Source organism: Tamandua tetradactyla, chromosome 25 (genome assembly GCF_023851605.1).
Source record: "Tamandua tetradactyla isolate mTamTet1 chromosome 25, mTamTet1.pri, whole genome shotgun sequence".
Lineage (NCBI taxonomy): Eukaryota > Metazoa > Chordata > Mammalia > Pilosa > Myrmecophagidae > Tamandua > Tamandua tetradactyla.
This window is the reverse complement of record NC_135351.1, coordinates 34537933-34557336: the sequence shown is the minus strand read 5'-3', so window position 1 is coordinate 34557336 and position 19404 is coordinate 34537933. Positions and strand designations below refer to the sequence as shown.

Below are 19404 nucleotides of genomic sequence, written 5' to 3'. Positions count from 1 at the left end.
TAGTAGTCTTTTGATCCCAACATATGAATGCCGTTTGCTTATTGATAGAGAAAGGGAAATTTTCTGGCCACTAAAGATCAAGAAGGATATGTCAAATGGATCATTATTTATCCTCAGATTGCTTGACTTCTCTGTGATGAGTACGCACAAAATAAACAACTGGCAGCCCGGCAGGTGTTTTCCCAGTAAGTGAACTGAGTACCTTCCTGGGGTCTCAGCTCAGTCTGTCCATTACTTAACCTGCCCATCTTTGAGAGTTTGAAAAAAGAGAGAGGGAATGATATTAACTTCTACAGTATAGGCTTTTGAAACCTCAGTCAGACCGCATGACCGCTCGACTTAAAACCCTCTATTAGCTTTCTGTTATAATCAGAAAAATCCAAATTCCTTCCCATGCCTGGGAAAGCTTTATACCCAGACCTCCCTCTCAACCTCTCAGCCGGTCCACTCCGGCTACTGTAGAGTGCTGGGGAATATCAACAAGCCCCCAGGTTTATCCTCACTTTAGGACATTGAGCTTGCTGTTTCCAAAGCTTGGAATATTCTTCCCCATCTTCCAGATTTTTGCAGGGCGGGTTCCTGCTCATAATTCAGTTTTCTCCACAAATCCCTTCCCAGAAGGAGGCAAGTGCCTCAAATTACGGAAGGAACCAGAGGCACAAAAGCTTCTCATTTCCAGAGTCTTTTTCTCATGCCTGCCTATGCCTTTCCAAGAGTAATTCAAGCCCATTTTCTTATCCCATTCTCAAGAGAGCTGGGCTATGGTTAGTTATCATTGTTCTTATAAAAACTTGCCTAAAGACCACAGCTTCTCTGCCTTGGAAGAAATCTAGACACATCCTCTCTCTTGGGTATTTACTGACACAAAAGCCCCTAAAGAAAGGGGCCATTTGTAATTATCCAGGCACTTTAATGTATGTAAATAACCAACTTGGATAATTTTGGCCATGGAGATTAGTTTCTGGATTGATCTGTGTATTTTAATAGGATAAATTATCTTATATCTCAAATGTCTTTCATTAAACTGTATTAGTACTTTTATATCTTCTTTTTCAATACATAAAGTAAATACCCTATGGGTGCAACTTTATTGATTGTGAAGTCTGCTCAGGTGTTGCAAATAGAGGTCAGAGGAGTAAGGTAAGGTGGGCAAGTGCATAAGTCCAAGTTTTTCTTCCAGGCCAAAGAAGGGCATTGAAAACCTAAGGTACCCAGAAACTGTACTCTTAGGTACAAACCCAAAGAAATTAAGCACAGGGCTCCAACAGATAATTGTACCCCAATGTCCATAGCAGCGTTATTCACAATAGCCAAGAGGTGGAAACAACCTATGTGTCCATTGGCAGATAGATAAAAAGAATGTGGTACATCCATTCAATCAAATATTATTCCTTCATTAAAAGGAACGAAGTTCTCATACCCACTACAACATGGATGGGTCTTAAAAACATTATGTTGAGTGAAAAATAAGCAAGGCACATAAGGAAAAATAGTACATGACTCTACTTTTGTGGAATTTGCTAAAATTAGCAAATTTGTAGAGACAGAAAGTAGATTCGAGATTACCAGAGGCTGAAGGGTTTGGGGAGTGGAAAGTTTTTACTTAATAGGTACAGAGTTTCTGCTTGGGGTAATGAAAAAGATTTAGTAATGGATGGAGGTGATGATAGGCCAACATTTTGTGAATGTAATTAATGCCAATGAATTGTGCATGCAAAAATGGTTAAGATGGCAAATTTTGTGTTTTTTTGTTTATATGTTACCACAGTGGATAAAATCTAAGGGGAACCATACCTAAGACTATTTATGGAAAGGCAAGTGTGACTCATAATATGGGATCCAGGAATATAAATCCAATCAGAAATAAAGGAATATCATTTCTGAAACAGGATATTCTCCATGCCGTATAATTTAAAGTTATAATCAGACGAAGAAGGATAGGACATATTCTTATAGGAAATAGAAAATCTTTTCATTCTTTTTCACTAGCACATATAAGCCATGAAGCCTAATTACACAAAGTAAAGATACTAGAAATGAAAAGGGGAGGTTAAACAATAGGAGCTAAAATAATTAAGAGAGTGATAATAGACCTTTCACCTTTTCTAATTAAATACCATCTTGAGAACTATTCTTGATACCCAATATTTGCATAATACCACACGTTTTTGCAAAGTGAGTTCACAAAATAATCTAATTTGGTGTTTGCAGAAACCCTGTGAAAAAGGAGGGGCAGCCAATCCTCAAGATCCCTGTTTGAGAGATGAGGATGAGATAACAAGAGGGAGGAGCTTCGATAACACATCCAAAATTCACCACCAGAAAATACCAGGGCTGGAAGCAGGAACCTGTGTGCCCACTTCTCTATCATATTCCCTAGGGGAAAAAAAGCTCTGCTCTGAGGAACAGCTTGAATTAAACCTGTGCTTTAATCCTTTCTTCATAAAAGAGACAGAGACTAAGCCTGTTAGCAGAAGTAGGAGGGATTAAGGAGGGGAGTGGTGATGCCTTCTTTTTCAAAGACCAGGCTTAGGGTCTAAACTTATTAACAATTTCATCTGCCAAAAATTTTTTCTGTTGTTCTATGTCTTTTGAAGAATCATGAAAGCTGCTAAGCAAATTGGCCTATTTATGCCATCATCATGATCCATTAGTGGTACAACAGAAAGTTAAACAAACCATCTGGTGGCTCATACTGCTGTTGAGATCGACGGCAGTGTGTTATAAAGAAGCGATGTAAAGCAAAACCTTACACTTAAAAATATAAACGATTCTTGAAGTAATGTAAATCAAAGGAATGGGAGAGAGAAGGGGAAGCTATAAGAGGCAGGGTCAGAAAAGGATGCTTGGGCACTTTTAGGAGGTGGAGAAATTATGCTACAAGAAATCTAGTCCAAAACCCACAGAAAAAGAATAATAGGAATACTTTAGAACTATTAGAACTAATACCTATCGAACACTTTTGAATATTTTTGAGTAGTCACTAGAAGTTTGTGTAATCACTGGGAAAAAGGAAGAGTAATGCCTCTCCTGAAGCAGATCATTTAATGAAGGTGCTCCTCAATAGCCAATTCCTCAATGACTTGTTTTTTCTTAGTTCTATTAATTAATTAAAATCTCCACTCGGTCGTGACTCCTAGGCCTAATTTTAAGTAGGCTTAGCCTGTCCTTTGCGGGGTTAAGTTTCATATGAACAAATCCCAAGACTGGGGGCTCAGCCAGTAGCTTTGGTTGTCCACACTGCTTGTGAGAATATCAAGAATTCAACTTGGGGAGGTTGAATTTTCCCCCGTTCTCACCATTCCCCGAAGGGGACTTTGCAAACTTTTCCACTCACTGATCAAATCACTCTGGGACTCATTGGGGCATCACTCTGGACAAATTAACAAAATCTCGTGTCCTACTCAACTTTCCATTTACTTATGGTGTTCAGTTAAGCTATCTACATAAGTTACATTAGGAAATGCACTAGTCAAAATATAAATTTTGTCCCAAATAAACATTTTTTGCTTTAGTCTCATACATAAGTTGGAATTTTAAAATATTAATTACCATCTATTTTCAGTACCCTGCAGTAATGACATTCCTTTGTTCTTCCTCATGCAGAAACATTTTAAAAATTTGTACATTTAGTCACTATCATTATACACTCTAAGCATTCCTAGATTATACCATCTCAATCTTTACCATCTATTTTTCTTTCTGATTTCATTTATGCCCCCAGCCCTCCTCCTTCTATCATTCTCACATTCAGCTTCATTCAGTGTTTTAACATAATTGTATTACAGCTAGGTAGTATTGTGCTGTCCATTTCTGAGTTTTTGTATTCAGTCTTGTTGCACAATCTGTATCCCTTCAGCTCCAATTACCCACTATCTTACCCTATTTCTATTTCCTGATGGTTTCTGTTACCAATTAAATATTCCAAGTTTATTCACTAATGTCAGTTCATATCAGTGAGACCATACAGTATTTGTCCTTTTGTTGAACATATTTTTTGACACAGTTCAACCTATAACACCATTTCTGACGTTCTCCATTTCTTCCTAAAGGTCCGTTTCCCTCTGGTATCATTTCTCTTCAGCCTGCAAAACTTCCCTTAGCATTTCTTATAATGCAGATATGATAGCCATAATATATCTTGGTTTTCTTTCATATTTATATGTCTTTATGAATGAAAATATCTGTTTCACTGTTCAGCAATATTTTTGCCAGATAAAGAATTCTGCATGGACAATTTTTTTTCTTTCATCACTATGAAGCTATTGATCCACAGTCTTCTGGCCTCATAATTTCTGATGAGAATTCAGCAGTAATTAAAATCATTGCTCCCCTGAATGTAATGCTTTGCTTTAAATTTTTAAAATCTCTGGCTTATATCAGTTTGACTATGATGTGCCCAGACTAGAATCTATATTCTTTAAGATTTAGGCATCTTGGGTTTAAAAAGTTAACAATTCTTAAAGTCTAACAGCAGATTTTTTAGAATTTGAATCTGAGGGGTGCAAACGGGTCTCCTGTGTTTTCTATACTACAATGTGTCTTTTCTTCCTTGCTGGATCAGCATTCCAATGGAAACTTTTCCCAAATGCCCTTAATTTTGTTAATTGGAAACACAAACTAAAGCAACTTCTCTGCAGTCCTTTTGCAACATGACAATTTATGAGCTTGTAAATGGATTCCGTACAAAGACAATGTTCGAGGCCTTGTCACTATGAATTTTATTGTTTCAGACACTTTTATCAACTCCTGAAATAATTTTAATAAAATGATTCCATCATTTCCTATGGAAAATATGTTCCAGTGAATGGAATATTTCCACTCAAAGCAACCATCATCTGAAAGTATTTTACTTATTTAATCTACTCTATGTGTAATCTCTTGGTACACAGTTTAAAAAGTTAAATATTAGGGATAACCTGTGACCACTGCTTGATGGAAATAAAAATTAAATGAACACATTGTTTTGTTAAGAAGTGAGGAGTTACTGCAGGCTAGCTCTTTCTGAATCTGGCGAGATTGCCTAGTCTATCTCATTTTGTGTCCTTTTTGTGACTATAAGAAGGACAGAAATGGCATTTTTGGTTGGCATACGCAGGTATTCGTGTGTGTAAATGGAGAAAACAGGTACTTAAAAAAAAGTCTAATACATGCTTGTCATAGGGAAAAAAATGAAAAATAGAGAAAGGAAGAAAATCAATCATCCATAATCCTATCTCCTACACTTTTGTTCATTGGGTTTAGAATTGCTCATGTTTTCTCATGCATTCCAGCATTTGTTCAGACAATAAGCAAGCAGGCTGCACACATTTAGGCTCTTTCCTATTATTTTTGGCTTTAGGCTTTGAAACCTGAATTGTTTGTTTATTCACACCTTTTTTTTTGAATTGCTACTGCAATGGTCTGTAATATCCTCTTAAATTAGAATTTCAAGCTTGAGTGAGATTTCCTATGCTTTCAGTCTGTGTTTTCCCCATCCTGTAATTGGCAATGAAAATTATGTTCTTAGCTTAGAGTAGTCAGATAATGAAGTGGTTAAATAATAAAGTTTCTTTTCCAAGGGCAAGAGTGTAGCTGGGTCCTTGTTTCTCAACTGCCAGCAGGAAAATATAACTCCTTGATGCTCTCACTGGATATTCACTTCAAGTTTTTTTTTAACAAGAAAATGTTTAGATTTCCTTCAATCAAATATTAAAGAATAATTTTAGGAATTATCATTGAGCACATTAGCCACTTGAAAATGCACCCCAAAGGGGAAAACTTAGTTTTCCATCTATTAACAGGATTATGCATCGTTTCTTTACATTTTCTGTTTGTCTTACTTTAAAATCCAGTGCAAATTTCTGGGGATGTAGAAATCATCATAAAGTGTGTTTCTATATTTATTCAGGAAGAATAAGAATTTGTATACCAAGTGTAGAAATGAAATGATTCATAGTATGAAAACATACGGACCACAAAAATATTTCAGTATTTCAGAGAATATATATAATTAGATCATTGAATTAATAGGAGAAGAGGGAGGATTTGATTATATAAATTCCCAAAAGTGAAGAAAACAAAATCTCTAGATTTTTCTCTTAAAGGCAAAACACTATCACATTTATATCTAGAAAATAGTAGTTTGGGCCCCAAAAGTATGGTATTATCTAACAACAACAAAAAAAAATACAGTAAGAGGTACATATGACCTGCTTACCTGGGAATTTTCCATCTGATACTGGCCACTGTGTTCATGGTAGACTTTGTCTCTTGCTATTAAAGAAAAATCGCTTAGTGAAAATTGATGGATATGTGGGACTCCTTAAGTGGACCTCATTTACTCAGGTGCTAACTATAAAACAGTGGCTATCTCAGTTATAAAAGTCATCTTACATACAATGAAGATTTCCAATGGCCATCACAACACCCACAGGAGCAGAAATGGAGTAGACTGTGGAAAGGACAGAGGCTCAATCTTGAGGACCTAAAATTATCCTGTTGCCTAAATCTTCTATAGCATCCTCCTCGTTCAACATAAAAATCCCATTTGAAGACTGGCTGCCTGAGAGGTTACTTACAATTCTCGTGGATGCTCTGCCAAAGACCAGTCCTGCTGCAGCTAACATTCAGATGAACTATTTTTGCTTTGTATGCATTGAAGTTGGATCACTAACCTCAAAATGACAATAGCTGCTGACATTCTTGGCTGATTAGCCAGAGTTGTCTAGTTTTAAGTTTTTATGCACTCAAATGAAGATCCGCCATCAGACTCAGTTTGTCTAATGCAAAGACACAAATAAAACTAAACGCCCTTGGGCAGAGAGAAATGAGAAAAAGATGTACAGGCAGATGGTACCACATCTCAAGTCAGAGCCTCCACTCCTCACCTACCTCCCCCTATACCCTAAATACCTTCCAGGACATGCAGTTCAGTACCTGATCAATTAAAACTGTGCTGGAAAAATGAATACAATTAGTGCTCCCCCAAAAAATGAAATAATGAAGAGCCATATTGATGGTCTTTAATAAGACTAAATCCATCAGGAGGACAGAGATCTTTCCTTGTCTAGTGGCCAAGCTACTTCTCCAGCCCAAACTTTGAACAATCATGCTTGGTCTTCATCCCGTCCATCTTGGTAGCTGCAATCACCCTCAGCTTTCTGGGCCACTTATCTACAGTCACACCAGGGCTAAAGATCAGGCCTTTTGGCCATTACCCCAGTGGGCCATGTATGAAGCTGCAGGGAAAGGCTCAACTGTACACTCGGTCACAGAACCCTGGAGTAAGACTGCCCAAGTTCAAATCCTGACTTCAACATTATTACCTGTGTAAGCCTGGGCAAAGTATTAATACCTCTGTTTCCTTTTATCTCATTTGCAAAATTAGAACATTGGTAATAGATTATAAGATTTTGTGAAGGCTAAGTGAGATAATGTAAATAAAGGCACCTAGAATTGTGACTAGCATATAATTAGCTGTCCATTCACATGAGCTCCACTTTCTTGGAGGGAGGACTGTGTCATTTGCACACACCTGAACACAATTGCCCTTGCCCTATTGAGAGCTTATAAACTGTGGTTGAAAGAATAATACATTTTATGCTATTGAAACCTTAGTGTTACTATATTATACTTCACTGGATCTGCAGATTGTTCTTTCTCCCTGAGCCATGAAGCTCATCATTTGCTCTATTCCATTATCAGGGGCTCCAGACTTAAGACTGATAAGCTTCCAGGGAATAGACATAAGGCTGGACATAAAATTCTTGAGCTGGAAAAAGCCTTAGATATCACCTAGTCGTTTAGCTAAAAGACCACATTCTTTTTTTAAAATTTTAAAATTAATTTTTAAATTAAAAAAAAATATGACAACAAAGAAACACAAACGTTCTTAACATATGGTCATTCCGTTCTACATATATAATCAGTAATTCACAATATCATCACATAGTTGCATATTCATCATCATGATCATTTCTTAGAACATTTGTATCAATTCAGAAAAGAAAATAAAAAGACAATAGAAAAAATTCAGACATACCATACCCCTTACCCCTCTCTTTCAGTGATCACTAGCATTTCAGTCTAAGTTTATTTTAACATTTGTTCCCTCTATTACCTATTTTTATTCCATATGTTTTACTCGTCTGTTGATAAGGTAGATAAAAGGAGCATCAGACACAAGGTTTTCACAATCACATAGTCACATTGTGAAAGCTATATCATTATACAGTCATCTTCAAGAAACATGGCTACTGGAACACAGCTCCACATTTTCAGGCAGTTCCCTCCAGCCTCTCCATTACATCTTAACTAACAAGGTGACATCTATTTAATGCGTAAGAATAACCTCCAGGACAACCTCTCAACTCTGGAATCTCTCAGCCATTGACGCTTTAAAGACCACATTCTTTTTTTTTTTTTTTTTTTTTTTTAAAAGAGAGAGGGAGGAAGGGAAGGAAAGACAGAGAAGGAAGGAAGGATGGAAGGAAGGAAGGGAGGAAGAAAGGGAAACATCTTTAAACATTTTCTTGTTTTATTATATTTTGTTTGTTTGTTTGTTTTTTACATGGGCTGGGGCCGGGAATCGAACCGGGGTCCTCCGGCATGGCAGGCAAGCACTCTTGCCCGCTGAGCCACCGCGGCCCGCCCCAAGACCACATTCTTAAAAAAAGGAACTGTAAAGCAAAAATTACTTCTTTTCACATGACTGTACTCATCTACAATGGTTTAGAGAGGTCCAAGCTCAAGGATGGGTATTTATTCCAGTGAGTAGCAAGATATCATTTCTAAACTCTATTTAGATACGCTTAAGAGTCATGTTCATTGAACATCTGAGTTACGTCTGACAGGGGGAGACTGGTCAAGTCTGATCCCCGGAATTGCTCTGCTCCTAAGTGTGTGAATGGGGACCACAGACTCAGTTTAGTTTAATGCAGATTGTGGAAATTAAGGATATCACTTCCTGAATCTGTTGCTACCTTTGGTAAACGCTAACGATTTTCTTTCTTTTTGTTCTGACTAAAATTATTTGTTATTTCGTGTATTTTACTAAAAACTAAACTAGCAGTGTTTCACAATGACTTTTCTTTCTGATTCCTGAGGACCCTTTGCAAATGCTCTCACATTTTATATAAATCATTTCACGTTCAAGATCTTTGATTTCCATCATCTTAAGGAATGTTTTATTATGGCTGAGGAAATTCCCTACTTAGAAAATGCAAAAAAAAAGAAAATGGATTAAATGTAACTTCATAATTTTAGCAAAGTCCTTTTTCTACTGTCTTAATGAATCTCATTTAATTTTATTAGTATGGCAGCAGATTGTAGGGAAAAAAGTAGATTTGCATCACAGCTAAAGTTAAAATATGTTCACATATTTTATTATTTTAAGCATGTTGAATTTTTCAACTTTCGACAACTTTGTTTTTGCCCAAGAAGGGTATCCAATAATACATAATACATCAAACGTACCACAGCATTTCAAGAAGTTCTATGTCTATAATAAGAAAAATGACTGGAGGAAGAATAAAAAAGGCTTTTGGCTTTTGGATTTGAGCTCTTAATAACAAAAGTATTTTATTTGGTCAAATATAAACACAGTTTTTTAAATTTGAAGGATTATATTGCAACTTTTAAAATCATGCATTATAAGGAGAGCAGACTATCCCTGGGATGAAATGGTCCGTGGAGAGGAGCATTGCAAGGTAGAGGTGAGGCATGGGGGTAGGAGACAACCAGAGGTGCAGGCACCTGTTAACCAGGGATGCTTAGCTAGGAGAATGCATTGTACTTTAAGGCAGGGAGCCTCCCAGTAAGTTCCTTGGTAAAATGAGAGTGGATTGAACTAAATCAATACTAGAGTCTATTAACTCTGAAACTCCTTTATTCTATTAAGGTCTAAATTGATAGTAAAAAGAAAATGCAAAAAGAGTTAGGAAAAAATCAGGTGAGAGCAGACTGGAGTTGTTCGAACGGATATAATGAGCTCTGTGGAGTCCTTGCTTCAGAATCAGAAACAACTGTCCTTCCTTGGAAATGCGTGGCAGTCAGCTCTTCCCACTGATCAAATTTTTGGCTCTTAGATGAAAATGTTCATTCATAGAGCTGCGCTGTTATTGTCCATGTTAAATTACATAACACACTTGAGTTTTCAAAATATTCTCCCATACAGAATCTCGTTTGATCTTTCCAAACACTCTGAAGGATTAGCAAAATGGGTGTTAACCGCAAGGAAACTTGAAGAAGTGAAGTGCTTGGCCCAGAGTTAAATACTGAAACACCAGTGATAGGTTCCAGGACTGAAGTCAGATCTGAAAGCTCTTCCAGTTCTTTCTACTGCCTCAAAAAGGTAAAGCATGGAACCAAGCAGTGAAAATAGCTTGCAGTGTTTGGGGAAAGTGCAAAAGGTAAATGATGAGATTCAAATGAGATGCGATATTGAAAGTGGGCAGGAGGAGTCGGGAGAGGGAGGAAATTAAGGCAAATGCAGGATTTGTTACACAGATGTGGGGTGTAGTGTATCCTTTACAGCCCAGCACGCTGCTAGGTGCTGTGGAGAAGGAGGAGTCAACGTTTTTCACCCTTGAGAACTCAGGTAGATCAATTGGGAGGACACGGAAAATATGAATAAGATGGTGTAAATCCAAGTTGAAATGATCATAGCTGCCTAAAATCTGTGACAAGCTGTCATTCAGAACAGATAGATAAGACAGATTATCATATCTATTACAAGCAGGGCTTTGGGTATCAGAAAAACCTGTATTTGCATTCTGGTTTTGTCATTACCAGAAATGTCACTTGACATAAATAATTTTTGCCCCCTTTAAGCCTCAGATCTTAAGAATGTATAAGGGGATGGTAACAGTTTTGCATTCGGTCTTTATGAGGAATTAATGAGAAATTGCCTAAAAAGCACTAAGCATAGTTCCTGCCACCCACTATCATCACTCAACCGATGTCAACTGTGCAACTGATGGCCCAGCTGGTGGAAGTTACAGAGAAGAATGGGCTCATTTCTGCTTTTCATGTGCCCTTAGCACCACCATTGTGCCTGGCTTTAGAACGTGCTGAAGAGATAGTCTTTAAAACACTTTCATGAAGACCTTTGAACATAGTCTACAGAAGAACTTTAAACAATCGGTGCTAATTGACAATGTTGGAGGTGGCCCTGGAATTACAGGTGATCCCAGTGAAGAATTGGAGAACCTGCTCTCAGGAAAGTTCTAGGGGGTTCCCGGTTCTCAAGGCCCTTTGAACTAGTTTAGCTAGAGTCATCATCTCCCACTGAAATGTGACACCGAAGCAAGTTCATCTTGGAGTTCTAAGACTGAAAAATGAAGATAAAATAGAAGATATGGTAGGCCCAGAAAATTCATCCGATGTCTACTGAGCTTCAGCTATGTGCAAGGCATGTGGTGGGAAATGGGGAGATACAGCTACACGACATAATCCTGCTCTCTCAGTGTCTCAAATTACTAGGAAGGTGTGGACATGCACACTGGCTCCTGGCATCTCTGCTAAGCTGAGGGGTCGTTGCTAGCAGTGATGAGAGCAGCAGGTGGCCACTAGTCTTCACAGTTGGGAAGGGGCTACAACCCTGCAAGTTTAGTTGTTGGGAGAATGGGGCTCTCGGCATTTCTCCTGTGGTTCTAGGAGGACCTGATGATGTGGGCATAACTGATACCTCCCAAAGTGGCAGATACCAAGCAGTCGTTTCTTCCAGGGCTTGTTGAGGTATCAGAAGGACTAAAGGCATCAAATCCTGACATATTAGTGTTTGCCAACCTCACATTACCAAATCGTGTGGTGCTGGGTCAACTATAAAACCAACCTTAAGTACCCTCTGAAGCTTCCACAAAAATTGTCTAGTACTAAACCAATGCCAAATCGTGTGGTGCTGGGTCAACTATAAAACCAACCTTAAGTACCCTCTGAAGCGTCCACAAAAATTGTCTAGTACTAAACCAATGCCTTTGTACCTTAACTCAATAATTCACAGACATACATATTCAAATTTCAAATCTATATACATATGTATTTTCTTCAAATTTCAGTTAGTACACTTGCTTGGTAAACTGTGGCAATGCCCAGTCTCCATGGGTAACAAAGAATGTTGCAAATTATTAGCTAAAAAAGGAGTGGGAGGACAACAAAAACAACAAAACCCAAATATCAAAGCTAGTCAGGAAAGTTCTAAAAATAGTGAAATGTTTTCTGAAATCTACAATGTGCTAAGAAAGCAGCAAACAAAGATGTAGAAACCCTCAGAAAAGAAAAATCCAAGTGCTTAATAATATCAAGTCGGTGGTTAAACACATTTTCTTATTTGTGATGTGTCCATACACAGACACACATATGTGTACACACATGATAGCTTAGGTGATTCAGTGGCCTCCAGAAGGTATGACTCACAGGCTTCATCTCACGTGGAGATATGCATATAAATATATGTGTTGCATATAAATATGTGTATAAATGTATATGTGTGTACTTATGTGTCTATATGTGTATATGCATATGTGTATGTGTACATGTATTTGTATCACAGAGACAAGAAATGCACTTACCCACCTTCTCAAGACTAAGCACTTGCTCATGTGACAACCACCTCTGACAACTTAATGGTTACTCTACTATGGCTTTAAAGCTACATTGTCCAAGATGGCACTGAATGAGAGGGTCCTTTCTATCAAGGCCTTATCGGGTAGAGAAAGATAGTTCAAGGGGATCAAAAATAGAAAGGTCCCTTTAGGCTTTCTAGCAAAAAGAAAATGATGTCAGGGTCTTTTGTTTGTTTGTTCTTTTTGTTCTTTGTTTTGTTTTGTTTTTGTATGCTGTATGGCAGGGTCACATTTCTTTATTTTCCATGTGAGTATCCTGCTATTGTAGCACCATTTGTTGAATTTTTTTTTTTTTTTTTAACATGGGCAGGTACCAGAAATCGAACCCGGGTCCTCTGGCATGGCAGGCTTGCTGAGCCACCGTGGCCCTGATGTAAGAATCTTACAATTACAAAATTGCAAGCAAACCCTCTGAGATGGCTTGTGTCCCCAGGCTGGATGGGATGTCGTGAAACTCTTTAAGGAAGTTGGTTGAATGAGAAACGTTAAACAGGCTAGGAGGGCAGACGTCTCTATAAACCAAATTCATCTGGCATCATTAATGGAGAGCGTTTCCCCTGCCCCTGCCCCTTTATTTCTATATGTCTGCAAATGCAATGGACAGACTTTGCTGTCATCATTTCTTTTGGGGGACGCCTCTCCCTGCAACACAGGGAAGAGGCCTTGAGGGCACCAGGTTTCTTGTCAGACTGAGCTATGCTGGTCTAGGGATGATAGCTTGCTATCAATTCCTTAAAGCTTGCTCAATGTCTTTTGAACATGATCTGTACAGCCCCACATTTGCAAGCAGGAGGTTTCTAAAAATAGCTTAGAGAGCCTTAAGCATCTATCGGAAGTCTGTATCATGGAACCAATGGGAAACTGGCATTAAAATGAAATCTTTGTGAGTTAAAAAATAAGGACAAAACTAAATAAATAAATAATGGGGGAGGGGTAGATAAGGGGTAAAAAATAAAATTGGGTAGATTACAATACTAGTCATCAATGAGATGGAAGGCTAAGAGGTGTGGGATGTATGGCTCTTTTCTTTTTTCTTTTTCTGGACTGAGGCAAATGCTTCAAAAATGATCATGGAGATGAATACACAACCATATGACGATATCGTAAGCCATCGATTGTAGACTTTGGATGGACTGTATGGTGCATGAAGATATCTCAATAAAAAAAATTAAAAACTAAAAAGAAAGAAATCATGAGGAATGCCACAGACTTTGGAGAAATAATAACCTGCTGACACCTCGATTTTGGACTTCTGGCCTCCAAAATTCCAAATAATAATAAATTCCTGTAGTTCAAGCAAAAAAAAAAAAGTCAGTCTTTGTAGACAGCCAAGAACTTGCGGGTTAAGGATAAATGGGGGGACAGTGGTTAAAAGAAAGAAAACAAGGAAGACCTTTTCTGGCTCATTGGAAGATTGCATGTGGTCCTTGGAAGAGCAGACTTTCTTCCCAGGCTGGGGAGAAACGCCTGCTGGGCTCTCTCCAAGTGGCCTAAGTCTCTGAACTTGCCAGTCTATCTGTTGAATGCTTTCTGTGGAAAATGACATCTATGTTAGTTTTCTTGAAAAGTGTTTACTCAATATGACCGTGTAATGTTCCTGTTGAACCAAAAGAAATACCTTGATTTAAAAATCTTAAATGTATTATCATCCTTAAAATCTAGTTGCTCAGTTTTTGGAAGTGATTTAGTGGCATCATATACAAAATATAATGAAATTGCTGAACTGGAGATTTATTTGCTTGTCTTAAGTGGGGTGTGAATTCACTGCTGAGGAAATGCCCCTGTGTTGCTATGGGGAGGGAAGAAAACTAAACTTGGTCATGTTTGTTCCGGAGAGACACAGGAAGTACATATATTCAGCCATTTTGTTTATTCAGAAATATTTGTCAAGCAGCTTCTGTGTGTGAGGCCCTGTTCTGAGCACCAGTGGGGAATAAAACCAATACGGTCCCTGTCTCACAGGGACTACTTTGTGGGGGCACATGAGCAATAGAAGAAAATGAGCCTAATACAACTACATGCAGGTGACCAAAACAGGGCGAGTGCCATGGGAGGGCCAGCACGTCACTTTATGCCCGCTGGGTAAGTGAAGCTACTCTGCAATCCACATGGAGAGGAGGCAGCCCCATGAGTTCGGGAGGAGAGCATTCCAGGTGAAGGGCTGAGCGAGGGTGAAGCTCCACAGGCAGAGGCAAGCTCGGTCCATAGGAGACAGCCAGGGCGGCGTCAGCCTGGAGGGCCGTGGAGGGTGGAAGCAGGGCCTGAGGGCAGAATGCTAGGCAGCTGAGAAACCTGAATTATGCTGTCTAGACTTTAAGGAACTCCATGTCCAGAGAGGCACCTGAGATCTGAATACCCAAGACCATGAAATCCCAGTCTGAGGGCTGCAGTGCAGGGGGAGGGGCAGCAGTTCTAAAGGATTAGTTGGGTGTGGGGCACTCTCATAGGAAACCCTGGGAGGTGGTTTGGGGCCCCCAGAAATTCCTTTGGCTTTTATTTCCTTCCAGATATTACAGAACTGAATAATACTAGAGTTACAGAACTGCAAGCTCATTCTCCACTTGAAAAAGAGGATATTCTAAATGGTCAAACATGACCAAGGGTGCATTTTAATGACCTTAAGGCATGGCTGGGCCTTAGGGGAAGTGGAACTATCTATAAGCTTAATTTCACTGTTCAGTTCAACAGTGAAGTCCATTGTGGTCATCTGTGTCAGCCCCAGGTGTAGCACGGTGTCTGGCACACAAGAGGTGACCTCTAGAGATGTGAAGGATCCAAAATAATAGAGAACACAATGAGGTAGGACTTGTTCCTCTCCCCAAGCCTAGGAGGATAAACTGAATGACCTAGAAAAAAGCCCCTTATACAATAGCTGACCTTCTCAGTGACTCCACCTTTGCAACAGGCCCATCTTTATTCTATTGTTTCCCATCTGCCTTGAGCCACTCAGCACTCCTTTGGGTTAGCTTTGGCTTACCCTCGCCTTTTTTTCACCCTAATCTTCAGCCTTCCCTTCAAATACTAAGTAAGTCAAACACTTGACTCCTTTATTGTGGCATTTAGTTCCTTGGTACAACACAATCTGGAGCTTTATTTGGAGGGATTGGGGATGGAAGGGTGGAAGCTTGAAGAACAAAGTGAATGATCTTTTGGTCTGTCCTTGGCCCAGCTGTCTAAGTGGCCCATGCTTTTTAGGCCCTTTAAAGACAGGCGCAACCATTCGATGCATTATCTTGGTTGGTCTGAGCTCTTTGGAGTCCTTTGTGTAGTGCAGCATGTTCTGTTCACAGGTGTGATGTTTGTATTGAGGTTTCCACTCCAGTGAGGCACTAACTGAATGCTTTATCTCAATGATTTTTTTATTCTATTATTTTTAATTTTATTTTATTTTTATTAGAAAAGTTGTAAGTTACAGAAAAATCATGCATAAAATGTGAGTTCCCATATACTACCCTATTATTAATACCTTGCATCAGTGTAGTACATGTGTAACAATTCATAAAAGAACATTTTTTTAATTGTACCATTAACCAAAATAAAAACCCTATACAATTAAGCATTAACTTTCCATTCCTGATCCCACCCCTTCCCCTGTTAATTGTGTTCTAGATTCTGACTCTATGAGTTTGCTCTTTGCCACGATGCCTGACACTTCATCACTACAAATTCATTTCTTTGAGTTGACAAATGGCCTTTTAAAGCACAATACCCAAAAATAAAGATGGTTCCATAGTAAATAATGTTTTCAAATGGACCAGTATACTCTTGAGTTCAGAAAATCACGTATAATATTAATTTTGGACTTATAAATTGCTCTAATTTGCTCTTCCATCCAGACCAGCTTATCATTTTTTATAATCATCTAGAAAGTTCCCTGGACTTTATTTTCCAGGTCAACTCTGAGGGCCAAATGCAAAGCTCTCAAATACGTGCCATTTCTCACCCTGTATGTTTTCTTCTAGTTAACAGCTATTTATTTTTATTTTTATTTGTTGTTCTTTGGGTTATGCTAAATCAGACATCTACCACGCTCCAAAGATGGAGTTTTCATCTTTGAAATCTGTCATAGGCCCACTTATTTGTCAACACAAGATCCCTATTCTTGCCACTGTTAAGAGTTATCACTGGTTTCCCCAAAAGTCTTTGATTTATCCCCTGAATGAAATAAAAAATTTACTACAAAACCTTGCCCTTACCTTCCCACCACCCTCCTGTGGCCCAACTTTCTGGAACAGAGAGTAGAGGACAAGGAAAAGATTGTTAGTCCCCATGCTGGACTAAACCATGCTTACCTAAACTGTCATCCGTCTTCCAATCGCCTAAACCTTCCCATGCCACCTTCCTATACTTCCTCATAGGTTTGTGTATACAAATTTGTTCCTTTTTAATGACCTACAATAGGTAAAAGTCAAACCATCCAATCCTTGAAAGGGTAATTGCTGAGCTATCAATCACATTTTGGTTTGAATTAACTTTCCAAAACGTATTAGAATATGTCACTTCTTGAAAGCCTTGGTGGATTTTTCTTGGTGGATTTTAGATCTCTTCCCAACATGGGTTAATCAGCTCAATTGATCATCAAAGGCTAATTCCCCAGCCTCCCCTCTCTGGGCTTACCTTTGTATATCCTGCACCTAGCATGGCATCTGGGGAACAGCCCTATAAGGATCTGTTGATGAATGGATGAATGGACCCCAAGCATGCCTAGCGCTCTACCACATACCTCTGCAGGTAGCACTCCCTGAAAGGGTTATATTTTAAAGGTTTTATTAGTTTTTCATTTATTACGGGATCAGGGGGAGGTGAGAAGACAGATTGGTGCCTTCTAGGATCTCTTGTTATTTCACATGAAAGTGTTGTCTTCACACTTCGCAGGAACAGTGCCATGCACATTTTGTCCATGTGTAAGGTCTGAGTAAGGACCATAGTTCCAAATTATTCCAGAGATGGTAAATAGCATCTTAGAGTTTAGCACACATGCTGGCTCCCTCTGCCTAGAATGGCTTTCTTCCTTTCTACCTATAACTGGTTTTTTCCAGGACAGTCCACATATCCTTTCCTTATGGAGATTTCCCTGGCTAATTCCATACCTGCTGCTCCTCCCCTGGTAGAAAGGGCCTCTCTCTGCTCTTCTATGACAGAATGCTCAGACCTTTGTTTAACCCTTATCGCATTATACTGCAATTTATGTGAGCATCTGGCCAATCTGAATCAGAGTTTCTGGGAAGTTAGATAACTGGGTCACTAGTGTTTGTGTTCTTTGACCTTAGCATGTGTACTTGCTTAATAAATTCTTGTTAAATGCCTACATGAAGGAGAGAAGGAAGGGAGGGAGGGAGGGATGGAAGGAGAAAGAAAGAAAGCCAACATTCCCTGTGGTAATTAGCTGAGAAAAGGGCACTGATGCAGCCCGTTTTGTTGGGAAGGAGGGTAGCGAGGCTATGGCCCATTTGAGGGTACCATATGGGATACCAGGGGGTGGGAAGTGGTAGGGACACAAACATCAATTTCAGTCACAAAAGGGTCATAGGAAAGCAATAAGTTTGGTCCTAAAAGCAAGTTTTGCTGCCTCACGATTATGGCTATGATCTACCCAACTCAGAGATATAACAATAATCTGTTTGACCTTCAATAGCTTAAAAATACTGTCAGAGAAAGAACATTAGGCCTTCATATGAGAAAGCAAAGTGTACACTATTAACAAAAGCTTATTCTAAGGTTCTTGTAGTATATAGTCTTGTTTATGCAAAACCAATCTCTTGGAAAAAATGTATATGACCCCTGCATCAATTAAGCATGTAGTTTTGTGGGTTTCACATTTTTAACTATTATTCTAAAGAATGTCTTCTTCCCTTAGTTATCAACTATATCGATAACATTCTTCTCTTTTTTAGGAATGTTAATTTTCACAATTATGAAGATATAAAGTGTTCTATAAATGGACATTTATTTAACCACATTTGCTGCTTGTCTATAACAGTATTCTTGGATGAGCTCATTTGTCATTATCATTTCCTTTTTGATGAATGTTATAAAAAGGAAATGCATTTGGTGACAGGCTTCAACAAAAACTGATCCATTTAGTTGCTCTCTAGAGTGATGATTATGTTTTCTAGCATTTCAATATAACTTTTTTGGATGATCCTCTAAGGAAAGATCTCTGTAAGCATCAATATGGGCACCTAAAATGTGCACAGGATTGTTCTGGAATGTATGATACTTTGAGCAATGCAAAAAAACCACAACATTATACCTGCCTGTTATCAATGAGAGATGTTGTATGGAAGGAGTCAAGACTAACACATATGTAACAGTGAAGAAGCAGTGACAAAATCCACGCAGTGGGTTGGCTTAGTATCACTCTACAGTTTTAGAGGCTGGTAGTCTTTCTTCCTCCCAGGTGGGCAGCCTCCTAGCAAGCTGGTGATTCTTGGGCTTCCTTGGTTTTCCCCTCACCTGTTGATGCCCCCCTCCTTTCTCTCCCAAGTTCTGTTGACTTCCCGCTCTGGCTTCTCCCCAAGGCTTTCTCTCTTCTAAGAGTCCCACAGGAATGGGACTAAAACGGACATGTTTTTGTTTGTTTGTTTGTTTCTGGGGTACATAATTCAGCATACTACACAGTCCAAGAGTGGATATAGTCAAGCGCTTGTAAAAATATTTTTCAAATATTTCTTCTATGTTGAGAAATTTGAGTCACTTGAACCATCCCGAAAAAAAGTTCTTTCTGCATAAAGCCTTAGTATTATAGTATTAGTATCGATAGAAGAAATGAATAAAGTAGAAAAGAAGAGCAAAGATG

The 19404-nt window shown here is 38.8% G+C and overlaps 1 protein-coding gene across 3 annotated transcripts in view; it reads left to right on the top strand.

Annotated features, from left to right (window-relative positions):
* The window catches only part of SGK1 (serum/glucocorticoid regulated kinase 1), a 115423-nt gene that overhangs the window by 86904 nt on the left and 9115 nt on the right, over nt 1-19404 (top strand). The window lies entirely within an intron of this gene.